Here is a 17,151-nt window from a genome sequence, read left to right as displayed (position 1 = left end):
GTAAAACTCACCAGAATTAACCAGCTATAGAACATCTTACAGATTCAGAGATACATGATGACTTTCTGTTCAAATCAGTTTCCTGCCTTGCACCTTATTTTGCTGGGATAGGCTCTGGCCCCTGCAACCCTGAATTGAAAGAGATGGATGGAAATTAAAGTATCCTGTTCCTTCATGGGTGATCAAGCTGTATAACAGAGAGAGTAAACAGGCCGAAGGAAGCATTATGGAAGGAAAACACCATTAAACAAAGCCTGGAGTGAGGCCAGGGAAGTGAGATAAATGTGTTTCCAGCCAGGGGGTCACCCTTTGCTTCTAGGCATGCAAGAAAGAGAGGGGGCCAGCCATCCTTAAGAAATTGGTGCCATTTAACTAACTCTTAAGTTAACACAGGGTTCACTATTTGAAATACAGTTGGGGTGAACAGATTGACTTGAAGTGTAGTGGAATGGTTTAAAGGCCTAACCATCATATCAGTGTAAAGCCATTTTCATGATAAGCAATATCCAGGCTCCCCATTTTAAAATTTTCAATACTCATCATTATGTTTCTATCCTTAATGGGATATCCAAACCACATTGTAAGGATCTGAACCATAAGGACAGTGATAGCCTTTTGTGGTGTTGTTAAAATTAATTTAAAAGGTAAGCTAGAAAACTTAAAAAAACAAAACTGAACAAAAACAACAACAACAACAACATTTATTTCTATAGCACATTTTCATACAAATAATGTAGCTCAAAGTGCTTTATATGATGAAGAAAGAGAAAAAAGACAAAGTCAGAATTTAAAATCAGAGAACACTAATTAACATAGAATAAAAGTAAGGTCCGATGGCCAGGGAGGACAGAAAATACAAAAAAACTCAAGACGGCCAGAGAAAAAATAAAATCTGCAGGGGTTCCAGGCTATGAGACCACCCAGCTCCCTTTAGGCATTCTACCTAACATAAATGATCAGTCCTCATTGTATTCAGGGTTCTCATGGAAGGACTTGATGAAAACAAAAAGGCAGAGACCTAATCAAATCAGGAACAGATCAATAAGCAACCAAAAGAGAAAACATACACATGGCGTAACATTCAGACACTTGGGCAGAGGGTTCTAAGGTTGGAGCATTTTTTAATTTCTAGTCACTTTATTAAAGAGTTTGTTATCACAATTTTATTTGTTGCATATCCTGTAACAGTGAGTTATTTTCAAAAATAAGAGTGATAGAAATTTCTAAATGCCTTAGTTGTGTACATAAAGTGTGTTTTCAAATACCTCTTATACTATCATGCAACTAAAATTGCTTTCATAGACTGCAGATTCCAACTCAGGTGGCGTAAAGATTCATGTGGAATTATTAGCTGTTGGATGTGGAGGGTCTGGAGTTAATGGGAGTTCAAGTTTTTAAACATAAAATCTATCTATCTATCTATCTATCTAATAGTGCCTTTGCTATCTATCTATCTATCTATCTATCTATCTATCTGTTATATAGCACCTTTCATAGCTATCTATCTATTATATAGCGCCTTTCATATCTATCTATCTATTATATAACGCCTTTCATATCTATCTATCTATCTATTATATAGTGCCTTTCATAGTTATCTATCTATTATATAGTGCCTTTCATATCTATCTATCTATCTATCTATCTATCTATCTATCTATCTATCTATCTATCTATCTAGGCCTAGGCCCCCGCTTCATTTGAGATCATAAGTCCTGTAATGTATTTTATTGTCAGAGTACATTTCCTCACTGTGGTTATTAAAAGTTCTTAAGTGTACATCTTGAGGGGATTGTCATTGCTTACTCTTAGATATTGGGAGCACACCATAAGTGTTATTTTTCTTCAGTAATTTTCTTATTATGCTCTTTGCTCAAGGCGACTTACAAGATCATTTTATGATTACATGCCTCCCTTTCATTTGGACCACAAGTGATTAATAAACTTGCTCAGGGCTGCTTAGTGTGCCAGAGGTGCTACTTGATGTGGCAGACTTGTGGTTGAAAGTCCAGTGCCTTAGCCCCTCAACCACATAGTCTGCTTGTTGTTATTACTGGTGCTGTATGGTTTAAAGAATCCCCCATGAACACTGCACACATCTTTATGGATGCATCTGAGTAGACACGGACCATTGGCTGTAAAGCAAACACTATAGTGAAGCAAAACAAAGCTGCAGCAGTGCATTGGTGTCAAAGAGCAGTCGTGTAAATGATAAAAAGTTTCCATTTCCCATTTTATTGATTGAGTATGTTGGCTTGATGTCAGCAAACGTGGGGAATTTCCACATTTCGCTTTGTTTCCTACTTCTAATACGTGCTTCTGTTATACCTACTCAAGAGTCAAAGAAATTTATGAAAAGAGAAATTCCCTTCAGGACATACATCATGAAAGTAAGCTAACAATGTTTTCAGATTTCTTTGCAAATGTTGATGCTGTTTAGTGATGAAATTGCACTACTTTACATACATTGGTTTTATATGTAACACCATGTCTGTTTTAATCTTTGTTTTAAAATTATTATTATGGTGTTATTTCAAATAAAGACCACTGCTGCTGTTCTCTCCTACCTGGAATGCAATATTCAGTTTCACCTCCTTTTCATCCTCTGATGCTCAGTTACTGTACAAGATATCAGCTTTGCCACAACCTCCATGATTCAAGCCTATAATGGAAAAATGACAGTGATATTTAGAAGATCTTACCAAAACAACTAGCAGATAATAAGCAATTAAAGATAAATGCTAATACATTGTAACAAGAAAACTAGGGGGTGTGCCAACCACCCAGCCCGACACAGACAGATGCAGGCGGCACATTTATAAAAACACAAGGTTTTTTTATTTTTCTTCACCTCGTGGGAAACGCCTTTCTCGTTTCCCACTGGCACAACACAGTCTCAAGCACAACAGAATACTTTTTCCTTCTGCCTCTCTTCTTTCTCCTCCACTCCTCTCCAGCAAGCTTTGTCTCCCGCCTCCCAACTCTGGCTCCTGGAGTGGTGGCTGCTGGCTCCTTTTATAGCCCACCCAGAAGTGCTCCAGGTGTTTGATGACTCATTTCCGACTACACTTCCAGGTGTGGTAGAAGAACTGCCCACATGGGTTCAGGAACCACTGCAGTGCCCCCTGGCGGCACCTCCGGATCCCAACAGGTTTGTAGAGAACTCCATCTCCCATGGAGATTTGTGGGAATCTGAGGCACCGCACGCCACCCAGGGGGGGCTGCCATCTAGAGTCCTGGGGGAGGTACTGTTCAGTCCATGTTTGTTCCCCTGCACCATATAAAGAAGAGGCGTCCCAGCCGGGCAAGAACTGTCCGCCACAACACATACAAGATAGGAGGAAATCCATAAGTGCTGGTTAACAAGCTTAAGTAGGCTGCAGGTGATGGTCGTACAACCAAAACAAAACCTTAATATTCTTACATAAGCTGGACGAGAGTTTAAATGAAAAGACACCAAACTGGAGCAGAAAATATAGCATTTTAACTTTCAAAGTTCAATAAAGGACATAGCAATGCTGGATAAAGTCCAGAGAAGAGCGACTAGGCTGACTCCAGGGCTACAAGGGTGGAGTTATGAGGAAAGAGTAAAAGAGCTGAGCCATTACAGTTTAAGATAAAGAGGATCAAGAGGAGACCTGACTGAAGTGTTTAAAATTATGAAGGGAATGAGTCCAGTGGATCGAGACGGTGACTTTAAAATGAGTTCATCAAGAACACGGGGACACAGTTGGAAACTTGTGAAGGGTGAATTTCACACAAATATTAGGAAGATTTTCTTCATATAGAGAAACACAGACACGTAAGTGACCAGTAGTGTGGTAGACAATAGGACTTTAGGGACCCTCAAAACTTGACTTGATGTTATTATAGAAGAACTACGTGAATAGGATTGGCGAGCTTTGGTGGGCTGAATTGCCTGTTCTCGTCCACATTGTTCTAATGTTGTAAAAAAAACTGTCGGGCAGAGTTAAGATTTAAGCTGTTAGTTTTGTTTTCGTTTTTTTTTTTTTGATACCTGAGAATGTTGTCTTTCCATCACAGGTTTTGGAGTGTAAGTGTGTGTGTGTGTGCTGAAGAATTTGACACGGTGGATGAAGGCATGAAAGAAAAAATGTTTCAAAAGGAATGTGGGCTCCCTCCAGAGTACAAAATAAAGTCATTGGTTACTTTGCACCCCGTGCTATGGATAGAGACCACTTCAGTAGGCCCTGAAAATGCAATCATTTAGTGGTCTTTATGAGAGCACCTTGAGTGTTCTAAGGTGGTTATGCATCTAAGGGTCTCATTCAGTTATTTTCTTTTTTTTTTCTAAGTATTGTAGATGCCCTAGAAGACGGTGGGGAGTCCCACCCAGGATGGAGGAGGAGTCCTTACCCAGCCTGGATGCCAAGATGGAAAGATGAAGTAAATGGGGGCAATACCCGGCCATCTGCCTTATGATACTCATCCTGGGTGGGATATCCAAAGATTACAAGAACTGGCAGGAGAAAACAAGAAGCTAGCAGTTCATCCCCCACTTTAATAGGTGGCAGTATCCCTCATAGAAGGTCCCAGTTTGGACACCCGTACGGCTGCATGGGAGCTGGAGTCTGGAGTAGAAGCCCTGTAGGGGACCCTGGTGGATGGTAGAGAGCACTGCCATTAATCTCCCTGTCTTTCTCATAACCCAGAAATGCTTTCGACTGGCTACGTCACGTCACTGGAAGAGACCGTACTGCCCTGTCCAGGTGAGTCGGAACTGGGAGTGGAGACGGGCAACACTTGACTGGAGAATGAAGGAAGAAGAAACACAGTGTTTAATCGTTACACAAGGTATTAGTGTAATAAACCCCCTTTTATTTGTGTTTGCTCTGGTGGGCTGGCACCCTGTCCTGCCCTGTATTGGCTGGGATTGGCTCTAGCAGACCCCCGTGACCCTGTGTTAGGATATAACGGGTTGGACAATGAATGACTGACTGACTGTGTTTGCTTGTTCATGCTTCGGGTTTGGGGCTCTGTGATGCCCCCTATCCTTCATGGTATGAAGGAAAGTCTGCTGCTTAATCCAATGTTGGTTCCTTCCTTGCACCTGATGCTTTCAGATCCCCAACAATCCTAAGGTTGGATTAAGTCAGCACAATACATGGATATAGAAAAGGCTGTTAGTATGAAACTAATGGACTTACATCAATATATTTGTTGATCTAAACCAGGGGTCGCGAACTCCAGTCCTGGAGGACCACTGTGGCTGCAGGTTTTCATTCTAACCCTTTTCTTAATGAGTGACCTGTTTTTGCTGCTAATTAACTTCTTCATCCATCCATCCATTATCCAACCTGCTATATCCTAACTATGGGGGTCTGCTGGAGCCAATCCAAGTCCTGCACAAAGCAGGAAGCAAACTCCGGGCAGGGCGCCAGCCCACCTCAAAACACACACACACACATATATATATATATATATATATATATATATATATATATATATATATATATATATATATATATATATATCCTCACAGAGAAATTGTCTTTTCACATGACCTTTGGGAGTGAGAGCACAGGCATTTAATCTCTGATGTGGCCTTATTAGGTGAAGGGTGCCAGTCCACCACAGAATTAACTTCTTTTGAACTAATTTTAATTGACTTGTTCTTGAAGATACAGACCCCTTAATTGTTTCTTTTTCCTTAATTAACAGCCAAACAATAATGAGATACAAAATGAGCCAAAACAACGGGTGTCCATCATACAATATCTGAAAATAAAGAAAGATGAAGGTCTCGGGAATGTCCACAAAACATTTTAACAGTGTGCTCTTAGAAAAGAGCAAATCAACGATTTGAAATGTCTGGTAATGCACCACGAGAGCAGCAACAAGCCACAGAATTAAATAATTTGTTTAATTAACAAGAATCGGCACCTCATTAAGCAGCCGGTTGGAGTGAAATTGGTTGGAGTTTGATGCCCTCACTTAGCTAGTCTTCTGTTGGCTCACTCACTTCTCATTTCATTTCTGTTCAGGTGCCATTTAAGTTAAGAAAAGAAGCAAGTCAGAGGAATGATGAAGAAATTCAGGGGAACAAATCTTAAAAATGCAATTCAATTAAAATGAATTCACAAGGAGTTAATTAGCAGCACAAACAGAGCAATCATTAAAAAAAATAGGGTTACAATAAAAACCTGCAGCCATGGTGGTCCTCCAGGACCGGACTTGGTGAACTTTGATCTAAACCTTTTGATGAAAGTGTGAGGTATCAATTTACATTTCAGAAGAATGTGATAAATAACATGGTGTGGTTGTATTTTGATTTGTATTTTTTCTGGCATATATATATAAAAGTTATCAAAGCGTGTGGCTTTATTACAAAAATAAGGCCACCACATCCCATCACATAACGCAAAAGTGCAGAATTGCACAAAGTGCATATTTCCTGGGTAATGACATGCCTGCATTATGCAGTGCAACCAAATATTCCTGGAAAAAATGTTTTGTTACATTGTGGTTTCGGAGCTGTAGTCTTGTTTTTAGGTTTAAATTGAAGACAAAGACTGAAAAAAAAAAATACACGGACAGAGGAGGATTTTATTCTCTTATCGTTAAATGAAAATCTAGCATGTTTCTGAATTTTGGCAATCCAAAGCAAGCACTGGAGTAAATGTGTCATGTATTATCTGCACCTTACTTAACAGGACATTTAGGTTAAAGTCTTTCAAAGTAGCTCTCAAAGAGCATCCTTAAAATAAATTAAACTTTGCACACCATTCAGAAGGCTGTCATAAAACACAAAACTCATCATGTTTGTTTGTTCTCTTTCTCTGATACTTTTCTTACATCTTCGATTGCTGCCTTAAAAAATAAACCTTGTTTACACTGTGTGGCATGGGACCCGGTCGGGACACCCCTTCACTATATAGTCAGGGGGTGCAGCCCTGGAGAGTGCAATACCTCCCCCTGGATGCTGGATGGCCGCCCCCCTGTGTTGGAGTAGTGCCTCAGCTTCCCGCAGGGCTCCATGGGGGATGGAGTTCTCCACAGCCCTGTTGGGTTCAGCAGGTGCCGTCAGGGGGTACTGCAGCAGGAGCTGCTGGACCCTTCTGGGCATTAGTTTCGCCACATCCGGAAGTGCGGCCGGATGTTGGCAATCAAACACCTGGAGCACTTCTGGGTGCCCAATAAAAGGGGCCAGCAACCACCACTCAGCAGCCAGAGTCGGGTGGAGGAGGACGAGGTTGCCTGGGAGGAGTGGTGGTGCAAGAAAGAGGAGTGTTTTGGTATTGCTGTATTGTGCTTAGGACTGTGTTGTACCTGTGGGGATTACGGGGAAGACGTGCCCCATAGGTGAAGAAAAACAAAGAGTTGGTTTCTTTTATTCGTGCCTCCCGTGTCCAATCTGTCGGGTTGGGCGCTATATAGCGCGTTTGTTACAACTGTTTGAATACTGGTCTCCTTGTAGATATTTGGATCTATTTATTTATCCTAATACTTTGGTGCAGACATCAAACACTCTCCAGAACTCCATTGGAAGATGCCGATCAGATACCTACACAGACGAACATGTATTACGGCTGGGGTGGCCACACTCTTTCGGCTTGCTGGCTACTTTTAAAATGACCAGGTCGAAAATGATATATACACTGTATATATATATATATATAAACTGCTCACAAAAATTAAAGGAACACTTTGAAAACACATCAGATCTCAATGGGAAAAAGAAATCCTCCTGGATATCTATACTGATATAGACTGGGTAATGTGTTAGGAACGAAAGGATGCCACATCGTTTGATGGAAATGAAAATGATCAACCTACAGAGCCCTGAATTCAAAGACGCCCCAAAAATCAGAGTGAAAAATTATGTGGCAGGCTAGTCCATTTTGCCAAAATTTAATTGCAGCAACTCAAAATTGTACGCAGCACTTTGTATGGCCCCTGTGTTCTTGTATACATGCCTGACAACATCGGTGCATGCTTCTAATGAGATGACAGATGGTGTTGTGGGGGATCTCCTCCCAGATCTGGACCAGGGCATCACTGAGCTCCTGGACAGTCTGAGGTGCAACCTGGTGGCATTGGATGGACCAAAACATAATGTCCCAGAGGTGTTCTATTGGATTTAGGTCAGGAAAGTGTGGTGGCCAGTCAATGGTATCAATTCCTTCATCCTCCAGGAACTGCCTGCATACTCTCACCACATGAGGCCAGGAATTGTCGTGCACCAGGAGCCACTGTACCAGCATAGGGTCTGACAATGGGTCCAAGGATTTCATCCTGATACCTAATGGCAGCCAAGGTGCCTTTGTCAAGCCTGTAGCGGTCTGTGTGACCCTCCATGGATATGCCTCCCCAGACAATCATTAACCCACCACCAAACTGCTCATGCTGAATGATGTTACAGGCAGCATAATGTTCTCCATGGCTTCTCCAGACCCTTTCACTTCTGTCACGTGCTCAGGGTGAACCTGCTCTCATCTGTCAAAAGCACAGGGCACCAGTGGTGCATCTGCCAATTCTGGTATTCTATGGCGAATGCCAATCGAGCTGCATGCTGCTGGGCAGTGAGCTCAGGGCCCATTAGAGGACATGGGGCCCTTGGGTCACCCTCATGAAGTCTTTCTGGTTGTTTGGTCAGAGACATTCACACCAGTGGCCTGCTGGAGGTCATTTTGTAGGGCTCTGGCAGTGCTCATCCTGTTCTGCTTTTCCCAAAGGAGCAGATACCGGTCCTGCTGATGGGTTATGGACCTTCTATGGCCCTGTCTAGCTCTTCTACAGTAACTGCTTGTCTCCTAGAATCTCCTCCATGCCCTTGAGACTGTGCAGGGAGACACAGCAAACCTTCTGGCAATGACACGTATTGATGTGCCATCCTGGAGAAGTTGGACTACCTGTGCAACCTCTGTAGGGTCCAGGTATCGCCTCATGCTACCAGTAGTGACACTGACTGTAACCAAATGCAAAACTAGTGAAGAAACAGTCAGAAAAGATGAGGAGGGAAAAATGTCAGTGGCCTCCACCTGTTAAACCATTCCTGTTTTGGGGGTCATCTCATTGTTGCCCCTCTAGTGCATCTGTTGTTAATTTCATTAACACCACAGCAGCTGAAACTGATTAACAACCCCTCTGCTACTTAACTGACCAGATTAATATCCCATAAGTTTCATTGACTTTATGCTATACTCTGATTAAAAGTGTTCCTTTAATTCTTTTGAGCAGTATATATATATATATATATATATATATATATATATATATATATATATATATATATATATATATATATATATATATATATATATATATATATAGGTGCCGGTCATAAAATTAGAATATCATGACAAAGTTGATTTATTTCAGTAATTCCATTCAAAAAGTGAAACTTGTATATTAGATTCATTCATTACACACAGACTGATGTATTTCAAATGTTTATTTCTTTTAATTTTGATGATTATAACTGACAACTAATGAAAGTCCCAAATTCAGTATCTCGAAAATTAGAATATCAATTAAGACCAATGCAAAAAGGATTTTTAGAAATGTTGGCCAACTGAAAGGTATGAACATGAAAAGTATGAGCATGTACAGCACTCAATATTTAGTTGGGGCTCCTTTGGCCTGGATTACTGCAGCAATGCGGTGTGGCATGGAGTCGATCAGTCTGTGGCACTGCTCAGGTGTTATGAGAGCCCATGTTGCTCTGATAGTGGCCTTCAGCTCTTCTGAATTGTTGGGTCTGGCGTATTGCATCTTCCTCTTCACAATACCCCATAGATTTTCTATGGGTTAAGGTCAGGCGAGTTTGCTGGCCAATCAAGAACAGGGATACCATGGTCCTTAAACCAGGTACTGGTAGCTTTGGCACTTTGTGCAGGTGCCAGGTCCTGTTGGAAAATGAAATCTGCATCTCCATAACGTTCGTCAGCAGCAGAAAGCATGACTTGCTCTAAAACTTCCTGGTAAATGGCTGTGTTGACCTTGGACCTCAGAAAACACAATGGACCAACACCAGCAGATGACATGGCACCCCAAACCATCACTGACTGTGGAAACTTTACACTGGACCTCAAGCAACGTGGATTCTGTGCCTCTCCTCTCTTCCTCCAGACTCTGGGACCTTGATTTCCAAAGGAAATGCAAAATTTACTTTCATCAGAGAACATAACTTTGGACCACTCAGCAGCAATCCAGTCCTTTTGTCTTTAGCCCAGGCGAGACGCTTCTGGCGCTGTCTCTTGTTCGAGAATGGCTTGACACAAGGAATGCGACAGCTGAAACCCATGTCTTGCATACGTCTGTGTGTGGTGGTTCTTGAAGCACTGACTCCAGCTGCAGTCCACTCTTTGTGAATCTCCCCCACAGTTTTGAATGGGTTTTGTTTCACAATCCTCTCCAGGGTGCGGTTATCCCTATTGCTTGTACACTTTTTCTACCACATCTTGTCCTTCCCTTCGCCTCTCTATTAATGTGCTTGGACACAGAGCTCTGTGAACAGCCAGCCTCTTTAGCAATGACCTTTTGTGTCTTGCCCTCCTTGTGCAAGGTGTCAATGGTCGTCTTTTGGACAACTGTCAAGTCAGCAGTCTTCCCCATGATTGTGTAGCCTACAGAACTAGACTGAGAGACCATTTAAAGGCTTTTGCAGGTGTTTTGAGTTAATTAGCTGATTAGAGTGTGGCACCAGGTGTCTTCAATATTGAACCTTTTCACAATATTCTAATTTTCTGAGATACTGAATTTGGGACTTTCATTGGTTGTCAGTTATAATCATCAAAATTAAAAGAAATAAACATTTGAAATACATCAGTCTTTGTGCAATTAATGAATGAATCTAATATACAAGATTCACTTTCTGAATGGAATTACTGAAATAAATCAACTTTGTCATGATATTATAATTTTATGACCGAACCTGTATATATATATATATATATATATATATATATATATATATATATATATATATATACTGAGTATACTTTATACATAAAATGTATGTTGTCGTACCTTCAATAACTGAATAACCTTTATGGCACAATCACAATTCAATACTTTTATGGTCACTACAGTATTTATTTAATAGGATTTAATAATCGTCATGTGGGAAAAGGCTGAGTCGCATAAAGAAGTAGAGCCGAATAATGCAGTCAAGGAGCTTTTGAATTCAGCCGAGTGAAAAATGAATTCAAATTGAATGCTGTCTGATTAACTGCGATTTTTGTTCCCTCTCCTTTCTCTTTCTCAGATTGCTTTTTGGAAGGAAGTCAGTTTCGTAGTTTTTATGAACAGTTCGAAAGTGCCTTTCCACATTTTCCATCTTTGGAATAGCAATGATAGATTGACAGATCAGAAATTCCACATAAAGCCCATACCCTCCCCAAACATTTTTTTTTCGTCAATTTAAATTGGAAGGCTAACTAGATCACAGCTGGAGTTTTGCAGTAGCTCGTGCATTTGATCGTGCGTGCAGGATGATCAGCGTGTTAGAAGAAAAGAGATCTCAGACTGGCTGCCCTGTATGTCAATCAAGTGGCAAATGAAATAGGGAGGATATATGATAGACTAATGTTTAAAAAATTTTTTTTTAATTGCAATGCGATCTACCTGTATTACCTTTGTGATCTACTGGTCGATCGCGATCGACGCATTGGGTACCCCTGTACTACGGAAGGGGCAGTGAGGCTGAAGTGAAAGCGAGGAAGAGGCCGCTGTGTTATATGACACCCTTCCTTTTGCAGTTAGAAGAGAGAAGCCTGCTTGAAGGCTTCCTTTTAGACCACTTATGGGGACCTAATCCAAATCTTCAAAATTCCCAAAGACGTTGATAAAGCGATCCAACTAAACGGTGAATGACGACCACAAGGACACCAGTGGAAATTAAGTGCAAGCTAGAAAGGACTTCTTCACACAAAGAGTTATGGGAGCCATGCAGTTGTAGCAGAAATCTTGACAACTTTTAAAAAGTATCTGGATGAGATTGTGGGAGAGCTTAGCTGTTAGCTAAATAAATGAGTCCAATGGACTGAATGGCCTCCTCTCATTTGTCAGATTTATTTTATGTTGTTAGCTGGGTAATGCAACGTGCTTTCTGACGTTTATGACGTGAGAATGGCACATCTGCATGAAAATGGCATCAGAGCTGTAGTTTGTATAAAGGACAGGTCAAATTCAAAGATGGAATTATCAACCCATCATGCAGCACAAGTGGAAAGGAGCGGATATGATGTGATTATTTTGCACAGTGCCATGTTGTTTGTCATATGGGTGCCACCATTTTAGGACCATCGATCCTGGGCATGATGTTAATCTGCATCCAGTCCTGCAAGCACGTCCTTCAACTTGGAGGGCAATCTCGGAGTTAGGTGGTGTCGTGGAAGGGGTCACGGTAGGCCTGACTTTTCTCAAGAAGGCACATGGAGTCTCAGGAAGGCAGCAGAATCAGGTTTTGATTGTGTGATGTGTACACAGACTCAAATCAACTGAAATGAGCGCCCAAGGATGGGAAAACCATGCTTTTATTACAATTCTTATTCTCCCAACACATTTGTCTCCCTAAAATTCCATTTCCCACTATCCTGCCTCCAACTGGTTCCACCAATATTTCCAAGTTTACTGCGCGTAGCTTTATTCCCATACATCACATATGCCTGACAGGGCCTAATCCGGCCTGGTACAGGTCCAGTTGTTGCCACCAATATTTACAACCTCAAGTTCACATCTCTTATCTGGAGTAGTGAGACTCGTTCTCCCCACCTTTCAGTGCACACTTGACCTTCAGTCTATAATATATTGCTAGTTTCTAGCTTTGTAAATGTTATTGAACAATATTTAATGGAAAGTTCATGTTATAGATAATGGATTTTATAGTGTGTTACATAACCTTATAAATAGTTTTAAATATCTAAATTTAAAAATATGATGTATATAGTAAATTTACATGTTCCAATTTGTTTGTTATTAAGTGAATTTAATATGTACTGTATGTAAAGTAATGTCTCGCGAGAACACACTTAATGGTTATTAGGAGAACATGAGAAGGACCTGCCCCAAAGAATCATAGGTGGGGGATGTCTCGCGAGGCTTTGCCATGTTGCAAAAAGGATTTCAAACTGAACCATCTGAAGCTAAAACAAAGTGATTTAAAGACCTCTTTTCATGACAAGCGGCCAACGAGGTATTTTATTTGTAAAATGTCTTTTGTTTCATGTTTGCACTAAATGTTTTGTATTTCATCGTATGTGTATGAAAGTTACTGTGTATTCACTAAAGTATTTTGTACTGATTACTCACTATATAGTTCTCACGGCGTGCTGGACGGAGTGAGTAACAAGAGCCCAAGCAATAAACGCCCGTTTAAAAGGACCGACCTGTGTCTGTTTTGTTGTGAAGAGAGCTACAAGCTTATTCAGATACATAAAAAATAACAGGCCTAAGCCTTTCCAGTTTAATTTTTACAGGGCTTGTGCTTAATAAAATATAATAATTATTTCTTGTATGTCCTCATGGTTTGTTTATAATACATATTACATATTACATTACATTTGGGTGGAGTGGTGGCTCTGAGGCTAAGGATCTGTGCTGGTATCCCGAAGGTTGCCGGTTCTAATCCCCGTCACTGCCAAAAGAGATCCTACTCTGCTGGGTCCTTAAGCAAGGCCCTTAACCTTCAATTGCTCCAGAGGTGCTGTACAATGGCTGACCCTGCGCTCTGACCCCAAGGGGTATGCGAAAATGAACAAATTCCTAATACAAGAAATTGTATAAGATGAAATAAAAACTATATATATATATATATATATATATATATATATGAATCAACAGTAAAATAAATATATCCCAATATTGTGGCAGGATTGGCACTCCAGCCACTGTGAAAAACCTCACACTGTCCAGTGTGGTGCTGAGGTGTCACCCGCTGCACTCAGGTCCCAATCCAGGTGGCTCATGATGTGGTGGACTGGGCAATGCACTGTAATCAGCACACGATCCCCACCTCCTCCTCCTCCTCCTGTTGAGAGATGCGACGCCATTGCTAGAAAGGTTGTGTGGCACGTGACATCGCCGGGTCGAAAATATAAAGTGGTAAGAGTTTGAGGATGTAACAAAGAGAAGACTAGCGACCTCATTAGTGTTAGTCTCATTTCTAGCAACACATCTTTTAATTGACTTTCATCTTACATTTTAGATCTGGCTAATTTAAATTGTTTTTAACTCCTCCGCTGTGTGTTCCGAATTATGATTGTGGCTCAAGACGTGGGCTTGTTTATGAGATTATTGTCTTCTCAAGTATTGGCCTTTGCCTGTTAATAAAACTGCAGCCCACCGCCTGATTCCATTTTTATTTAAATACTGCTGCCACCCAGCAGAGTAGCTAATGTCAGTCTTATTGTTAATTGAACTCCTGGCTTAATCAGACCACTTGCTCTGACTCTCTGCCGTCTCACACGTTAATAATGACAATAATGTGACGCTAATCTCTTAGACGTACAGTTTTAGTATGACTAGTAAGAGTACAGTTCAGTTCTTACATGCATGTCCAACCAACATGCAGCACATCAGTAAATGTTACTATCTGTATTCGTGATAAATTTTTTGCATGCTTACCTAAGCTCAACAACTTTTATCCTGAGATTGTTCCTTTACCTCATACAATACATTTATGGCAATATTTTGACTGACTGATTGCTACTTTTTTTTATCTTTTCCCGATACTTCCTTGGCTTTTTGCACACCACCATTTTGAGCAGCAGTTGCTACAACGTGTCTCGGAGGTGTGCGGTGCTGTCATCACATTTCATCCAAATGCATTTCATCCAAGTTTGTGGATAAATTCGAAGAAAAATCTGTGTGGTGTGTGGTTGGCACTTAGTGTTTAGGATTTACATTTAATTTACAGACCGTAATCCCTGGAAGTCAGTCAATCAGTCACTTTTCTAACCCGCTTAGACTTAAACAGGGTCATGGGGGTCTGCGGGAGCCAACCCCAGCTAGCAAAGGGCTCAAGGCAGGAGTAAACAATGGACAGGGCACCAGGCCATCACAGGACAAACACACACATCCACACACACACACACACCTCAACCATACACTAGGGCCAATAAAATTGCCAATGCACCTAACTTGCATGTCTTTGGATTGTGGGAGGAAGTCCATGCAGACACGGGGAGAACATGCAAACTCCAAATAGGGAGGACCCTGGTTGTGAACCCTGGTCTCCTTAGGGTCAGTTTACACTTCACACTCAGAACGCTCAGGTGCACACATCAAAGCTGCCACGCGTCCCAGGCATTCGTTTGACGAATCTTCTGAGCACATTGTCAGAAATTAACAAGATGCATGCACGAGGAGCAGGAACAGCAAAAATATGGGTGGCGTGTGTGTGTTTTGGTACTTGACGTCATCATCGTGGTTTACTATCAACATGTGACAGCAGGCTTGCAGCTCCAGCAGGATCAATGTGCGTGCTTCGATGTCTGATGAATGGTTCGATGCAGTGAAGCAAATCATAAAACTTAAATGCTGACATGCAAATGCCTTCATGGTGCTTTTCTTCATCCATTTCTCACATAGGCAATACAAGTGTCGCATATTCCCCATCGTAAGGACGCGATACGTTGAAAGGTCTCACCATTTCTTCCGCTGGTCACTACCATTTCTTAACCGTTTAAATTTTAGTCTGTTTTCTAGTACTTTGATTTAACTGGTGTCACGCACATGCAAGTAGGAGGACGTTGTATGGACCAAGTGAAGGTAATTCCACACCAGGCCAGGGGGTGGTAGGGTGCACTAATCCTTCTCCTGTTATATCAGTAGACCAGCCGCAGGAAAACCTGTCTGACCCATCATTGAAGATGTAACTTCTGGTTCCAGCGCCTAAGACAACGTCACTTTCCGGTTCTGGTGCCCGAGACGTCACTTTCTGATTCTGGAGCCTGAGACAACATCACTTCCAGCTCCGGCGCCCGAGACAACATCACATCTGGTTCTGCCGCCTAGGCCGAGGTCAATTCTGGTTCCGGCACGCATGACAACGTCAGAAGAAGGTCACTTCTGGTTCCCCTACGTCACTTCCAGTCTTCCCACTTAAAACTTCCATCTTTCCAAACCTCAGGCAGTTCATGTCTGGACTTCAACAAAGACAGTTCTGTCTTCAAAACCAACCCCATTGTAACCAGGGATAATATACAGGTGGCTGCCCCAAACCTTTTTAAGTGTGTCGAGTCTGATCATTTCACGCTGGCTATAGTCTGATCATCCTTCACTCAATATTCATGTTCTAACCCTCAAAGTAAAGGTCAGACATTTCTCTTTCAGAATTTTTACACCTCAGGTATGTTGTACACATATGTTGCAGCCGAATAATTTGCAAAATTCCAAATCTGCAGTGTTCACTGAAAGCTCCAGGACCCTGGAGTTAATTTATGGCAGAGTCACAATATGTAGGTGATTTACACAATAATTCTTTGGGTTTTCTGGATACTTCATCTTTCTCCAGTAATAAAGAAGACGTGTATAATGGGCTAATATTTAACACAACACTGACTACTGAAAAGGAAACAAACAGAGTAGCGGTGTAGAGTGCAGGAGAAGACACATTCCAGATAGAATGTCATTTCACCGTCGGGCTACCTTGCCAGTCTATTCTTAGTCAGGATCCACTGCAACAGAAAAGGAACCTCCAAAGCCACTAATGGGCAGCTTGCAGCATCCCAGCTTCCTGCAGAGGATCATGGGAAGTGTAGTTTTTGCAGGAATGGAGAGTGACCTGAGATTTCTTCCTGGCAGCCTGTAGTGGTGCAGGACTTGCCTTATGGCAGCCACCATCTGTTTATTCAGATGAGTTTGGAGTTGGGAGAGGAGTAAGAGGAGGCTGGAAGACAGGTTATGTTTGTTCCTTCCATTTTTCCCCTACCTTGCTCATTTTAGTTTGCTATAATAACTCATCATTCTTATCTGTACAGGACGGTTCTTGTATGCAAGGGGGTACCCAAAAATAACCGGAATCTGTACCTGACATGCAAGCCAGACTTAGGTGCGAATTGTAGCACACTTATAGTGTTCTGTGGCAGTCTACCAAGTGCCGTTGCTCTGTGTTGTTCATACGCCATTCTGTGTCGGTTTTTCTTGGTGCTTATTAAACGTGTTCTACGATTTTTGTGATGGGTG

At 41.5% G+C, this 17,151-nt stretch overlaps 1 protein-coding gene across 2 annotated transcripts in view; it reads right to left on the bottom strand.

Annotated features, from left to right (window-relative positions):
* Nucleotides 1-17,151, bottom strand: part of LOC120518574 (RAS guanyl-releasing protein 1-like) — a 200,038-nt gene that overhangs the window by 131,635 nt on the left and 51,252 nt on the right. The window contains exons 2-3 of one of the 2 annotated variants that reach the window (XM_039741444.1): nucleotides 2,568-2,662; nucleotides 12-129 (exon numbers count right to left, since the gene is read on the bottom strand). The gene's annotated coding sequence lies outside the window, so the exon portion shown is untranslated. The remainder of the gene's footprint in view (nucleotides 1-11; nucleotides 130-2,567; nucleotides 2,663-17,151) is intronic. The other variant, XM_039741445.1, reaches the window with a different exon arrangement.

Source organism: Polypterus senegalus, chromosome 18, assembly GCF_016835505.1.
Source record: "Polypterus senegalus isolate Bchr_013 chromosome 18, ASM1683550v1, whole genome shotgun sequence".
NCBI lineage: Eukaryota > Metazoa > Chordata > Cladistia > Polypteriformes > Polypteridae > Polypterus > Polypterus senegalus.
This window is presented reverse-complemented; position numbering and strand designations above follow the sequence as displayed.